Source organism: Desmodus rotundus, chromosome 12 (assembly GCF_022682495.2).
Source record: "Desmodus rotundus isolate HL8 chromosome 12, HLdesRot8A.1, whole genome shotgun sequence".
Taxonomy (NCBI): Eukaryota; Metazoa; Chordata; class Mammalia; order Chiroptera; family Phyllostomidae; genus Desmodus; species Desmodus rotundus.
Genome location: NC_071398.1, coordinates 39,227,333 through 39,241,876, shown reverse-complemented (window position 1 = coordinate 39,241,876; position 14,544 = coordinate 39,227,333). Strand labels below are relative to the sequence as shown.

General features: G+C 45.4%; 1 pseudogene; it reads left to right on the top strand.

Moving 5' to 3' along the window:
• The first annotated feature begins 13,005 nt into the window (after window positions 1-13,005).
• Window positions 13,006-13,660, top strand: LOC112319971 (ras-related protein Rab-18-like; annotated as a pseudogene).
• The last annotated feature ends 884 nt before the right edge of the window (window positions 13,661-14,544 follow it).

The window sequence follows — 14,544 nt, the reverse complement described above, 5'->3', positions numbered from 1 at the left end:
AGTTTCAGCTTATGCCCAAGGGGTTTGGGAAAAAGAAGTTCCCTTGACGTTGCAAAAGATGCAAAGAGACACTAGAAGGGCTTAGTTAAGGTAAAGGTTGACCTTCATGGGGGAAGTATTCGCCAAGGACACGACTACCGGCCATGGGTCATTTTTCGTTAGTAAGTTTTCATTTTAGATCATCCTCTGTGGCTTTCTTCAGGTTTCTGAGTTTGTAAGGCTGTGTCACAGGCCTCTCCTGAGCTTGTCAGGTTAACCTGTGGCCCCTTTTCTTCCACACTCCCTAAGTCACCCTCATTTTATCAAAGAGACTGCATTAAGTCTGGTTTCAATTTGGCCTGATTATTTCAACACAACAAGAATGGTAACTGATCACATAACCTCTTTCAAGTCTGCTTAGCTGGAATTTTCACAGGAACCCTTAGACTGACATTTAGTCAACCCTTTAGGGCACAGAAATTGCCATTTGTTTTGCCTGTAATGCCTATAGGTTTGGGTGAATTCCTCAAGTTCTGGAGGCCCCCGAAATGTCTTCAGATTCCTTCCTTGCCATCTTTCAGGAAAGCAATCTTTGTTTCTTACCTGAAAAGATTGCCATGAACCACATGACAAAGAAAGGTACCAGGTCATTTCTCCAAAGGGCTCTTATTCGCAATAAAAGTAAATCCTAATTCCTTAAGGCTTTCTTATGACATCCAGAGTCCAGATGAGGCAGGAGACAGCATAGGAAGAACTGAGACTGCAATATTGTTACTGGCCAGCGTCTAGCATCCTGGTTGCCAGGAAACACCTTTACCAATTAGGTAGATTAATTAAACCAAGTCAGGGAAGAGGGGTGGGGAGGAAGGAGACTTGTCTCACATGCTAACTCAGCAGTCCTGAGCCTGGTCTGATAATATTGCCAGGTGTTCCAACATCACAAGAAACACTCTGTTAGCAAGAAAGAAGGGAAGTTCTTGAAATTCTATGTAGCATTTCCATTATCTGGGAAAGAAAACCTTGAAACTGTGCTTTCATCCCAGGGCCTGGAATTCGGGAGAGGGTCCTCGGTGCCCAAAGGAGAAGCCCATAAAAAACCTTTGGTTAACTGTCTACCTCTGGTCACTATCTGTTTTACGAGGGAGTCCCTGATGCTTACAGAAAGAGCCCATAAATAACTTTGGAAAGTGCCCCAATTTTAATTAACTGCCTCCTGTCACATATCTGTTTTACTGTAAGATGAACAAATGGAGTCTGGTGCAAGATAAGGATTCGAGCTAACAGACCCCCCCACACGCCTAAGTTTGGGTAGTCACATTTTCCCAGGAAAGCTGGCACCACATTTATCTGTTAATCAATATGTAACTTTTTTTCTCCTCTCCCACCAACTATATAAGTCCTCAGAACAAAGGACTCTCACTCTCTCTTGGGGAGGTTGGGGGGCTCTTGATGCTCTTGGCTCCCGGGCCACTGGGCCTCTGACCACTGGGCCTCAGGCTGCCTGGGGGCTGGCCACCCTGGTCTTCAGCCGCTCTTTTGTCTCCCTGCTTTGCCCTGAAACTTTGCCTTTCATCCCTACTCTACCCAGTCCTGTTCTCTGCCGTGGGGGTGGGTCACTAATAAACTGATTACACGCTAATAGATGTGCTGATCTGTAATTCTTTACATGCGTCAGCAAAAAGAACCAGGTCTCTCCCATCAACAGATTTGGTGCCAAAACCTGGGACCCTGACTTGGACCCCACCCTTTGTCTCCAGCCTTGTGGAGCGCAGTGAGTATGGTCTCACCGGCAAGAAGATGCTGCGCTGTCGGGGTGGGCATTTCAAAGTGCCAGGCCTACGTTTGGAGGTAGAAACAATGAGATCGGAAATGAGTGCTCCGGTGCTGCCCCGGCTCCGAAGAAAAGAGGCAGTTCCTCCCTACTCCCCACTCCCAAATCTTTGGATGTCAGGGCACCTGCAAAATAAGGGCTGGTCACCCAGCACTCCCATGCCCCCTGGCTGTTGGAGACAGTTGGGAGAACCCCGGACACATAAGAGAGGTGGGGATGAGCAAAGGGGTAATGGCCTTTGGGAGCCCTGCTCCTAAACAGCACACTTTGACCCACTACTTGGGTTCCTTAGCTGTTTCTGCCTCCAAACCTGGCCAGGAGAAAAGCCGGTTTGAATCACTGGCCTATTGTGAGCTTGCAGCATCTCTCTCCATCCCAGGTGGCTTCCAGCACCTCAATTTGCATCCGAATACCCCTTGCAGAAACTGGAAGGGTGGCAATGTTCTGTCTGCTGGGTAAATGTCTTGCTTTCCTTCTCAAGAAATTGCAGCACCCTGCAGGCATGGGTTGAACATTTAAGAGCCACAAGGGCGCTGGCCCCAACAAAGACACCTGTGAGAGGATAAGCTGGGACATGGACCGGGACAGAACACTAGGTTTCCCACCAGCCGAAAGCAAAAGTCCACGCAATGAGAGGCACACTGTAAAGCATTCACAGTCCCATCCCTGCTGCACATTCCCCACTTAGGTTTAGTCTTCAAGAAGAGAGAGCAAGATTTTAGCCTGTGGCGGGAAGTCCTGGCTTTTCCAGGCCCTGTTCTCCTACTGAGGCCTCTTTATTCAAATTTTCCTCATTCAGGAGTCTTTTCCTTTCTCTGACCACTCCATTTACATCTCTGACCACTCCCATGTCTATCTGCTTTACCAAGGAATTGCTGTGTTTGTTTTCCAACGAAGCAGCCTTCTGAGGCCAGAGTTTGTAATTTCAGCCTACTTCCCAGCTCACTCCCCCAACTTCTGTGTTTTAATCCAATAGATCCCGAGACGGGAGCGACCCAGAGCCACATAGGTGACAAATATTTTGCCACAGTAGGACCTCTCTTACTAAATTAAACAGTATTTTATCGGCCTCCAGTCCTTGCAGGAAATATACCAAATGACTAGTGCATCTTCTCTCCAACTATAAGTTACAAGCCAAACTTATAAAAGCCTTGAGATCTGAAGAAAGGGTCCAGTTCAGTCAAAGCTGCTGACTCCACCAGTAGTGAAGGGGATACAAATAGTCTATGGCAAGCTTAGCTTGTGGTCTCATGCTGGCCAATGCATTGTGCTTGGTGTCGCCAGAGACGTCTGGTAGCTTTGCAGTGGGAAAAACAGGGGACTCTCTACATCCCACTAGTTGGCTCCTGGAGCAGCAACAGGAGATGCCCCTCCAAGCTCAGGAGTTCCAGGTTTGTTTGTTTGTTTTTTCCTAGCTGTGCCACGGACTGGATGGGAAATATACCCTCTATCCCCCCAGGATCCCTGTTGGGATGCATCCTTAGAAACTGGGATAAGTTTGACCCTGAGTATCTGAAGAAAAAGAGACTGATTTTCTTGTGTAACACAGCTTGGCCTCAGTATACGTTAGGTGAGAGGGAGACATGGCCCAAAAACAGGAGTAGCAACTACAACACCCTACTTCCATGACATCTATTCTGTCCGAGGCTAGGCAAGTGGTCGGAGCTTCCCCACGTACAAGCTTTTTGTGTGTTATCTCATGCTCCATCTCTTTGTTCTGGGTCGAAGGAAACATCTACCTTGGGGTCTCCCAATGACATTCTAGATGACCCCCCTTTTAAATTCCGCCCCTGTCTCTCAGAGGAAAGCAAGGGAGGTTCTCCTATCCATCTCCCAGAGAGAGGAGGCTTCCCCACCTGTCTCTCAGAGGGAATCTAGCAGCCTTAGAGCCCTGAGACCTCAGCCCCTGAGTCGACAACTACAACTTCTCCTCCACCCGACTCACCCACACATCCGAAGTGACTGAAGGAGGAGAAACCAGACCGGTGGGGCCTGCTAGGGGTGGAGCCTCATATCTCCCTGCTCCTTCTGGCCTCCTGCCTCTGAGACAAGTAGAGGGTGCAGAAGGCCCTACTTGGGTACACGCACCTTTCTCAATAGCTGACATGCAGCAGTGCAAGGAAAGGCTAGGAAACCTTTCTGAAGATCCCTCACGCTTCATTAATAACTTCCATATCTTAACCCTTGCCTTTGATATGGCCTGGAGGGACCTTTATAGAGTTCTAACTACGTGTTGCTCTCCAGAAGAAAAGCAACCAATTTGGGAAGGGGCCTGCAAACATGCAGATCGATTACATACTGAAGACCCTGGTAATGTGAGGCCTGCAGTCGAGGCTGTCCCAGATTGTGAGCCCAACTGGGACTCTAATACACCAGGAGGGAACAGAAGTAACTCCATCGTGATGCAGTGCTTATTGGCTGGAATGAGGGCCTGTATCAAAAGGCCAGTGAATTATGACAAGGTTAAAGAAATAACACAAGGAAGGGAAGAGAACCCTGCACTCTTCCATAACAGACAGGTGGAGGCCCTTCAGAAATACACTAATATAGACCCATCGTCTCCAGAGGGGCAAGTATTAATAGGGCAACACTTTATAACCCAGTCAGCCCCTGATATCCGTAAGAAGCTTCAGAAATTACAAATGGGGCCCCAAACCCCTTTGGCACAACTGATGGATGTTGCCTTCTCGGTCTTTATCAATCGAGACTTAGAGGAGAGACAGGCCAAGCTACTTGCATTAGCTCTTAGTGGCAACATTGGCCGTGGCCAGCCACCTCAAGGTAACCTGGGACAGCCACAAAGGCGTGGAGGGCACAAGGATCAGATGTGCTTTAGGTGCAAATGCCCTGGACACTGGGCAAAGAATGCATTAACCACCCCCAGGGCCATGTCTCAAGTGCAAAGGAAAAAACCTTGATCTCTGGCACTGGAAGGTAGACTGCCCCCGTTCCCAGAATGGAAAGGGGTCATCTCCTATGGCCATGGCAGCACTGGAGGACTGAAGGTGCCAGGGGAGCAGGTTGGCCCCAGCCTACACCAGCATCTCAATCTCTAATGAAGAACCCCAGGTGACTCTTGACGTGTCAGGTAAGAAAATTAATTTTCTTGTTGATACTGGGGCCACTTACTCTGTCCTCAATCCATACACTGGTCCTCTTTCCTCTAACTCGAGAAGCATTATGGGGGTAGAAGGAAAATCTAAGACTTGTTTTTAAATGCCCCTATCACTTGTCAGTTTGAAAGCCAAATTTTTAAGCATTCTTTCCTAATTATTCCACATACCATTGCTAGGACGAGGCCTCTTGGCCAGACTATGAGCTACTCTGAAGTTTCAGGAGGTCCCAGATAAGGTCCTTGTAATTATGTTAGCCTGTGAAGACAAGAAGGAAAGTAATATCCCAGAGCAGATTTTACAAGGAACAGATCCCCTAGTTTGGGACTCTGGGGTTCCTGGCAGGGCCAGCGCAGCCCAACTGGTCCAAATCTGCCTAAAGCCTGGGGTAGTTTATCCCCACAAGAAACAGTATCCCATCAAGCGGGAGGCCTTAGAGGGTCTACAGCCCATCATAGAGAAGTTTATTACACACGGGCAGCTGGTGCCCTGTCAGTCCCCCTGCAATACTCCAATCCTCCCGTTCTTAAGCCCACAGGGGAGTACCAGATGGTCCAGGACTTAAGATTAATTAATGAGGCTGTATTCCCCTCACATCCCCTTGTGGCCAATGCTTATACTATCCTCACCCAGGCACCAGACTATACTCAGTGGTACACTGTCTTAGACTTACAAGATGCATTCTTTTGTATCCCTGTCCACCCAGATTCCCAGTACCTGTTTGCATTTGAGTGGATAGACCCCAAAACAATGGCCCATCATCAGTATACCTGGATGGTGCTTCCACAGGGGTTTAGAGACAGCCCCCATCTATTCGCAAGAGTGTTGGAGAAGGATCCCCTGCAGATCAACTTGATCCTAAATGGAAGCGACCCTACCAGGTTGTCCTGAGTACCCAATGGCTGTGAAAGTGTTGGGGCCGATAGTTGGGTTCGTGTTTCTAGGGCAAAGCTGGCTCCTGTTGATCCAGATCATGCCTCAGACCAGCAGAGGAATCCAGGCTCCACATACACTGTGAGCCTGTAGAAGACCTCAGGTTCCTGTTCTTGAGGACGACTCAGACAGCAGGATGACACCACGTGCTCCTGTGCTGTGGCGGAGGACCCCAAGCTCCTCTTCCACAGGACTACGCCTAAGTCTGGTGAGTAGCTTCCTATTTTACCCCTTGTTCCTCTAATATTACTGGATTCTCTCTGCCACAGGAGCAGCGGCAGGGGGAGCTTCATTTGGAATCTACCACCGCCTATCACAGGAAACAGCCGAGTCATGAACTAAAGCAGGGAAACTCTGGTGGCACTCCAAAAGCAACGGGACGCCTGTGGTGGAGTCGCCCTCCACGATCAAAGGAGGGCGACTCCTCACAGCCTCAGCGGGAGGAACATGTTTGTACCTCAAGGAAGAGTGTTGCTTCTATGTTAACAAGTCAGGGCAAGTCCAGCAAAACATCCAAAGTATCCTTGGGTCTGCCTCTAGAATCAACAGTTCAACCTCTTTATGGGATTCAATTTCATGGCTCATGTCTTTACTTCTTCCCTTTGCAGCACCATTACTAATTATACTAGTGATACTACTATTTGGACCCACGATAATCAACTTACTAAGTTGATTTCTTCTAGAATAGAGGCTATAAAGCTGCAAATGATTGTCAAGAACTACTATCGACCTCTGGAACTGGAGGCTCCAGGCATCTATCACGGGCCGATGGAAGGACACTTTCCTCCCTCCTCCTCTGACCCACATACAGCATCCCTGACAGTCTCAGAAATCCTTCACCTGAGAAATCCTATCTACCTCCCAGATAGAATATGGAGAGATTTCATGGTTCTCAGTAGGCAGGGTCTACTGTCCCATCCAAGCCTGAAGCAGCTACAGAAGACAGACCTTACCCCTCAGCAGCCCAAAAAAGAATTTTTGAGAACCATGTCTCTCAGGGGGGAATGAGGCAGGACACCAGCATAAGAAGAATTCTGAGACTTCGATACTGTTACTGGCCAGCGTCTAGCATCCTGGTTGCCAGGAAACACCTTTTACCAATTAGGTAGATTAATTAGTAAACAGAGGCAGGAGGAGGAAGGAGATATGTCTCACATGCTAGCTCAGCAGTCCTGAGCCTGGTCTGATAATGTTGCCAGGTGTTCCAACATCACAAGAAATACTCTGTTAGCAAGAAAGAAAGGAAGTCCTTGAAATTCTATGTAGCGTTTCCACTATCTGGGAAAGAAAGCCTTGAAACTGGGCTTTCATCCCAGGGCCTGGAATTCAGGAGAGGGTCCCTGGTGCCCAAAGAAGGAGCCCATAAAAAACCTTTGGTAAATTGTCTACCTGGTCACTATCTGTTTTACGAGGGAGTCCCTGATGCTTACAGAAAGAGCCCATAAATAACTTTGGAAAGTGCCTTGGTTTTAACTAACTGCCTCCTATCATGAATTTGTTTTACAAGATGAACAAATGGAGTCTGGAGCAAGATAAGGATTCGGGCTAACAGACCCCAACACATACCTAAGTGTGGGTAGTCACATTCCCCCAGGAAAGCTGGCACTACATTTACCCGTTAATCAATATGTAACTTTTTTTCTCCTTTCCCACCAACTATGTAAGTCCTCAGAACAAAGGACTCTCTCTCTCCCTCTGTCTCAGGGGTTTGGGGCGCTCTTGATGCTCTTGGCTCCCAGGCCACTGGGCCTCTGACCACCTGACCTCAGGCTTCCCAGGGGCTGGCCACCCTGGTCTTCAGCCGCTCTTACTTTTGTCTCCCTGCTTTGCCCTGAAACTTTGCCTTTCACCCCCACTCTACCCAGTCCTGTTCTCTGCCACGGGGGTGGGTCACTAATAAAACCGATTACACGCTGATAGATGTGCTGATCTGTACTTCTTTACCTACGTCAGCAAGAAGAACCTGGTCTCTCCCGTCAACATCTCTACCATTTGTATAGAGCTTGCCCTGAGGGAGAGTGATGGTTGCCAGAGGTAAAGGGGGGTTAAGTGAGCAAAGCGAAGGGGTAAAGAAGTACAAATTGGCAGTCACAAAACTGTCACATAGATGTCGTATGAGAGGGTGGGACGTTCAAACTCCTTGTACATTTGATGAATTTGCCAAAAAACTGCTGAGTCTGACCTCAGTTTGCTAGAGGTCAGACATTGGAGCCTGGACCCAAATAATGCTCTTGGATCCAGCTACCTCATGGAGAGGGAGCTGGCTTGCAGGTTTCGGAGTTACTGAGGAAATGGCCAGATCAGGACTGGGTGGAAGAAACCCATTCTGAAGGGGGAGCAAGGGGAGAGGTCAGAGGAAGAGAAGTAGGGAGAAGAGATGGGGGGATGCTAAAGAGTTAGGCAAAGGGGTGGAAAAGCAGCTTGAGTTTAAAAATGCCACCTCTTCCTCTGCATTGAGAGGTAGGCCCAATTGTTCCCTGGGCTGTTGGGGGCTTCGCAACACAGGAGGTTTTGGTGGTTTTGTATAAACTGCAGTTTGCTCCAATGTTGTCTGTTGTCTGCGGCTGTGGGGGCATTAGGTCTTGTTTTGTTCTTGCTCTCCAGCAACTTCCAGGCCTGGAGACTCAAGCTCGGAAGAGTATACAATGGCAGTCATGTTTAACAAGGTCACAGGCCTGCTCGGCAGCTGGAGCCATGATAGCAAATGGCACTGGCTTTGTCCTTTCAAGGGGGTGACATAAAATTCACTGGTGATAGATTAGGGAGGTGGGAGGAAGCACAGCAGGGAAACCCCTGGGATTAGATGAAAAGTAAAATGAATAGACATGTACTTCTTTTATTTTTTATTATTATTTTTAATCACCCGAGGGTATGTTTATTGATTTTAGAAGTGACAGGAAGGGAGAGAGAGAGTGAAACATCAATGCAAGGAACATCAGTCAGTTGCCCCCCCACCATGTGCCCTGCTGGGGGACAGAACCTGTGATTTAGGCAGGTGCTCTGCCAAGATCTGAACCTGCAACCTTCTGCTGTGTGGGACGGTGCTCCAACCACTGTCAGGGTGACACATACTTCTTTTACATAGGTGGGTGCAAGGTAACAGTCAACAATGAACATAACGGTAACAATGAGCGATTTGTGTGTGCTGTGGCTGTGAATTGGGGGTGGAGAAAATTACTTTGATATTCCAAAAACATGTTATCAAATCAGTTATCCTAGATGCAAACAGACATAGGCAGGCTCAGTTAAGATGACAATTGACCTTTGTTAGGGAAAAATACTGCTCTGGGGGTTGTCTGTCTCACTTTTCTATATTTTGCATGTAGTATAGCATTTTCTTATAGTTGGAGGGCACACCATACACCTTTCCAGTTTTCATAATCTGACCCCGAGGTGAGTTTATATTTACCATGGCCCACTTGCTTCCCACTGCAAGCACTCAGGTGCTGTTATTAACATGATTCCCTGTCGTTGTGCAACTGGGGGCTGTAACCTCTAGGTGCAATTGGGGCCAAGGCTGTAAGAACACAATGCTCCATAAATGCAGAGGCCAGAAAGAAAGTAAGAGTTTTATAAGTAAATATTGTTGCCTCAGCAGCAGTTATAGAGGGCCGCGTTCTTATAGTCACTTCGGCTTCCATCCAAATTAATGTAGTTAGTGGTCCTTGTTGGGGTAGGGGGCGAGCACATTCCCCTAATTAGGTTCTAGTGTTTATACATAAAGTTCCTTTCTCAATATTCCTTTTCCACTAATTTCTACAATTGCCCTTTTTTTTTGGTTTGTCTTTTTATTCATTTAGCAATGATTAAATTATTAAGACAAATTATTTTCTTTTAACTTCTCTTTTACACAATGGAATGTTATGCAGCAGAAAGAAAGAAGGAGCTCCTACCCTTCTCAACAGTAAGGATAGAACTAGAGAGCATTGTGCTAGGTGAAATAAGCCAGGGGGTGAAAGACAAATACCATATGATCTCATTTATAAGGGGAACCTAATCAATAAAACAAACAAGCAAACAAAATAGAACCAGAGACACTGAAATTAAGAACAAACTGACAGTGACCTGAGGGGAGGGGGGAGGGGAATACTGGGGGAAAGAAAGGGAAGGATGAACTCAAGGAACATGTATAAAGGTCCCATGGACAAGGACAGTGGGGTGTGGGGATTGAATGTGGGAGGTGGGGTGGGCAGGGCAGGGAATAGTAATGGGAGAAAAAAGGGGACAACTGTAATTGAACAATAAAAAAAAATAAAAAAAAGTATACACATCCCTTTCCTTCCTTTTGCAATAGCATTCTTCTAAATTTCAAAAAAGAAACCATAAAAATAGTTTTATTGATAATAGAAGAGTTTTCTTGTACACCTTAAGCGATTATTGATAATTGGGCTGTATACACAAGGTTTGAGAAAAGCCTAAAAAACAAGTATAATAATAATTATTATTATTACTATTATTAATATTAGCAGATAGGCAAATACAATCAAGCAAATAAAGTTCACCATCAGTTTGTAGGTGCACCAGCCTGTGATAGCCGTCCATCAGCTGATGTTGGTGGCTTCTCATCCTGGAGAGTCTTTGATCTCCACTGTACGTGGAGGTAGGTGTCAGAGCCAGGGGCAGATGTCCATTCTCTGTTAGGCATCTGATGCGATCCCTTCCAACAATGTTGGAGAGAGTCTTAAATTAATGTATTTTCTAATGGACAAAAATCTCCTGGTTGTAAGTTGTGGTCTCTGAAATCGTCGTCTTCCAGCAGCATAGTGTGAAATCGTTACTATTGGTATTTAGCTAATTATTGATGGGAAAGGGGAGCAAAGGGACTTAGACATTGAGCTTAATAAATTAGGAAGGATAAGCCTGTTTGCCTCACCAGGAAGCTATAGCTCTTTACACTCCCGGGGAATGTAGCATTGCTCTGCCAAGGGAATTACCACTCTTCCCTCCCCGCTTTGGTACCAGATTGTTGGGGAGGGGGGTTCAGGGGCAGATGCTGGGCCATAGAGGCCTTCCAGCCTAACTAGGAGGTGTGGACCCATCTAAAGCCCGTGAAAAGTTGGGAAGTTGATTGGTCATTTTGAGAAAGCACCTGGTTTGTTTCAAACCCAAGCTCCTGGTTGTAAGCTGAGGGGAACAAAGAACGCTCTCTCTTGCCTGATGACCTCCACTTGCGTGGTGCATGCACCTGTTCTGTCCATGGCCATGAGGCCCTAGCAGCCTGAATACTGCAGCACAACAATAGACCGCAGCTGGGAACACATGCTAAGCAAACAGGATGTCGGACTGGTCTGGACTTTAACATGGAGCAGAAACTCTGGACTCTGGCTTTTGTCTTGGCCTTGCTGAAGACAAGAGTGAGCCTTTTCCATGGTGGGACAGATGGAGATGGGACGTTGGGAAGTCAGGAGGGGAACCCGCTTAATTTTACATCATCAATAAAGCTCACCATGGAGCCACATCCTCCCATGCAGGTCTCAGGGAATTCTTTTCTCAAGATACCGCTAGAATTCGTTCTCCACCAATAACAAAATGAATGTCACTAATTTATCCATCCCTACAAGCTGGTTCATGAGCTCTTGATGTTAATGCAGAATGTCTTCTTTTAGTAAAGTTGATTCACAAGTCCCTTCATCCAGATTCATAGGGTGGCTGGTGACCATTTCATAACAAGAAAGACTACATTTACCACAGATTCCAGACTGAGGAGCGGTATAGGGAGAGCTTTTGGCCAAGGGAGATTAAAAGCTTCTGAAAACATACCTAGTTGAGTTTTAATTGCACCATTTATATGTTTCACCAATCCAAAGAACTGGGGGTGATAGGCACAATGAAAATTCTGTAGAATAAGCCAAATATTACAAATGGATTGCATTATTTGTCTAGTAAAAGGAGTCCCTCAGTCACTGTAACTCAGAGGGAATTCCCCAACCAGGAATTAATTTTTTCTCTAATAATAATTTACCTATCATTAAGGCTTTGCTTTCCTCCAAGGGAATGCCTCAACCCATAAATCCTAACTAACACATATTTGTATTTTGAGATGGTAGCATTTGGATAAAATCTAATTACAGTATCTGAAATGGAGCTAAAGGAAATGAGAAATGTTTTTGGGAGCCACAAAATGATTTTCCAGGGTGTATTTGAACACATGAACATCTGCTATACACTTTATGAGCTAAAGTAGCAGTAATATTGTTCACTCCATGAAATATTCTTTTAAAACTCTAAAGTTTTAGTTCTTGGGCATGTGAAAGTATGGATAATGAAGCTCCCATAGATAAGATTAGTTTCTGATTGGGTCCAAGCCACACCTGTTTGCCCAAAAAGGGGGACAATAGTTCCCCCTTTTTATTGCCGTATTTTCTTCTGCAGCTTTCTGGTGGAACTATAAAAGAGATTTTAAAAATTAATAGGAAGTAAGGAGCATTCTCAGGTGGATAATTAGGCTGTTTAATGCTGCCTGTCTAGCTGCAGCATCAGCTAAATAATTTCCTTTTGCTTCTATGGTGCAGTTATAGAATGTCCTGGAATTTTAATATTGCCAATTGTTTCAATTTCCATATGATATCTAATCATTCTACAACCTATTTTCTATTCTTTGTGGGCTGTCCTGAGAAAATTAAGAAGCCTTGCTGCTTTAACAATATTCTAAAGTTGTGAGCTGCATCAAAGGTGTTGCCATTATCAAGGTAAATATTGGCTGTTTGATCTTTGGCCAATTGAGAAACCTGAGTTAGTATAATTAATTAGGCTAGTTGGGCAGATCTTATTCAGGTAGATAAGAACCTTCACTTACGTCCGCATGGAAGTGATTGCATATCCAGCTAGGTAACATCCCTGTTTATTTTTTTAAAAATCCATCTGTAAACCAAATTAAATCAGTATTATCAATAGAAGTCTCCTGTAAACTATTCCTAGGAACAAGAAAGTGGTCAGTAAGCAAAATGCAGTTTTGGATGTCTTCACCCTGCAAAGAAGGTAGCAAAGTTGTGGGTTAACACTCTTACATTGACTTCAAGTAAAATTAGGTGCAGAAGGCAAGAGCCAGTCGACCGACAGAAGTGCTGAGGCATGTGCACGGCACCTCTTCTTGGTGCAGGTTTCAGAGCCGGGCGGTGGTGGCTGCACTCGGAGCCGACAATGGGAGGAATGACTGAGGACGAGTTGACCACCCTGAAGATCCTCATCGAGGGTGAGGGTGGTGTGGGCAAGTCTAGTCTTCTCTGAGGTTCACAGAGGATACTTTTGATCCGGAACTTGCAGCAACAATAGATTGACTTTAAGGTGAAAACAATTTCAGTGGATGGAAATAAGGCTAAACTTGCAATATGGGATATGCTGGTCAAGAGAGGTTCAGAACATGAACTCCTGGTTCTTGTGGAGGTGCACAGGGTATTCTATTAGCATATGATGTCACAAGAAGAGACACTTTTGTTACACTGGATAACTGGTTAAATGAATTGGAAAGTACTGCATGAGAAATCACATAGTAAACAAGCTAGTTGGAAATAAAATTGATAAGGAAAATCATGAAGTTGATAGAAATGAGGGCCTGAATTTGCATGAAAGCGTTCCATGGTATTTACAGAGGCAAGTGCGAAAACCTGCGACGGTACACACTGTGGCTTTGAGGAGATCATTGAAAAGATCATTCAGACGACTGGACTGAGGGGAAGTGAGAACCAGAACAAAGGAGTCAAACTGTCACACAGGGGAGCAGGCCATGGAGCAGGAGCCTGCAGAGGTTATTGTTCTGTGTCATAAACTCTGGGAAATGCCACCTCTTTCGTATCTGATCAGATAGTGACATCTTTCTGTATATGAACTCTAACCTGCTATTTTAGGGACCTTGCAGTTTGCACATATTCGTTTTGTATCATGCAAGTAAATATTTGCAAGAAATCCCACTCATTGGCTTTCCCAGGTAGAATGTTATGGTAAGCACACACGGTATGCAGTCTACAGTTTTTTACGTACCATAAAATCGTGTACCTTTCCAAGTATGTTTGATTTTTAAAAAACCTTTTTTAAAAAAGATTTTATAGAGAGGGGAAGGGAGGGAGAAAGAGAGAGAGAGAGAGAGAGAGAAACATCACTGTATGGTTGCCTCTCGTGCATACCCCGTCAGGGACCTGGCCCGCAACCCAGGCATGTGCCCTAGACTGGGTATTTGAACCAGTGACCCTTTGGTTCTCAGGCTGGCATTCAATTCACTGAGCCACACCAGCCAGGGCACTTGATTTTATGATTTACATTTATCATGTGATTTTTAAAATTCCACCTATCTAATATATGTTGAGAACAAGGCCTACTTTTGGTCTTCTTTTTGCTTAAGTATTCCTATCAATTACTGAATTAATTGGTAAGCAGAATTCCTAGAACCACTAGGAAATTACAGGTATCATTCCATCTGGTGAATTTCTGTAGGAATAACAAAGAGCATGATTCCACAGCTTTCCTAGGATGCCTGTTGACAGATTCTCTTTTAGTACTAAGCAAAATTCTCTTTACAGGATGCAGTCCAGGCCAATTTATAATTAAATCTCTGTTCTGATGATGCTTCTAAAACAGCATTGATATGTCTTTTTAATTTACTTCAATGAGTAGCTCAGTTGCTTAACTGGAGTTTTAATTCTGTGATATGTGTGCGTTGGATTCGTGACCCTTTGCGCAGCATTTTTAGTTATG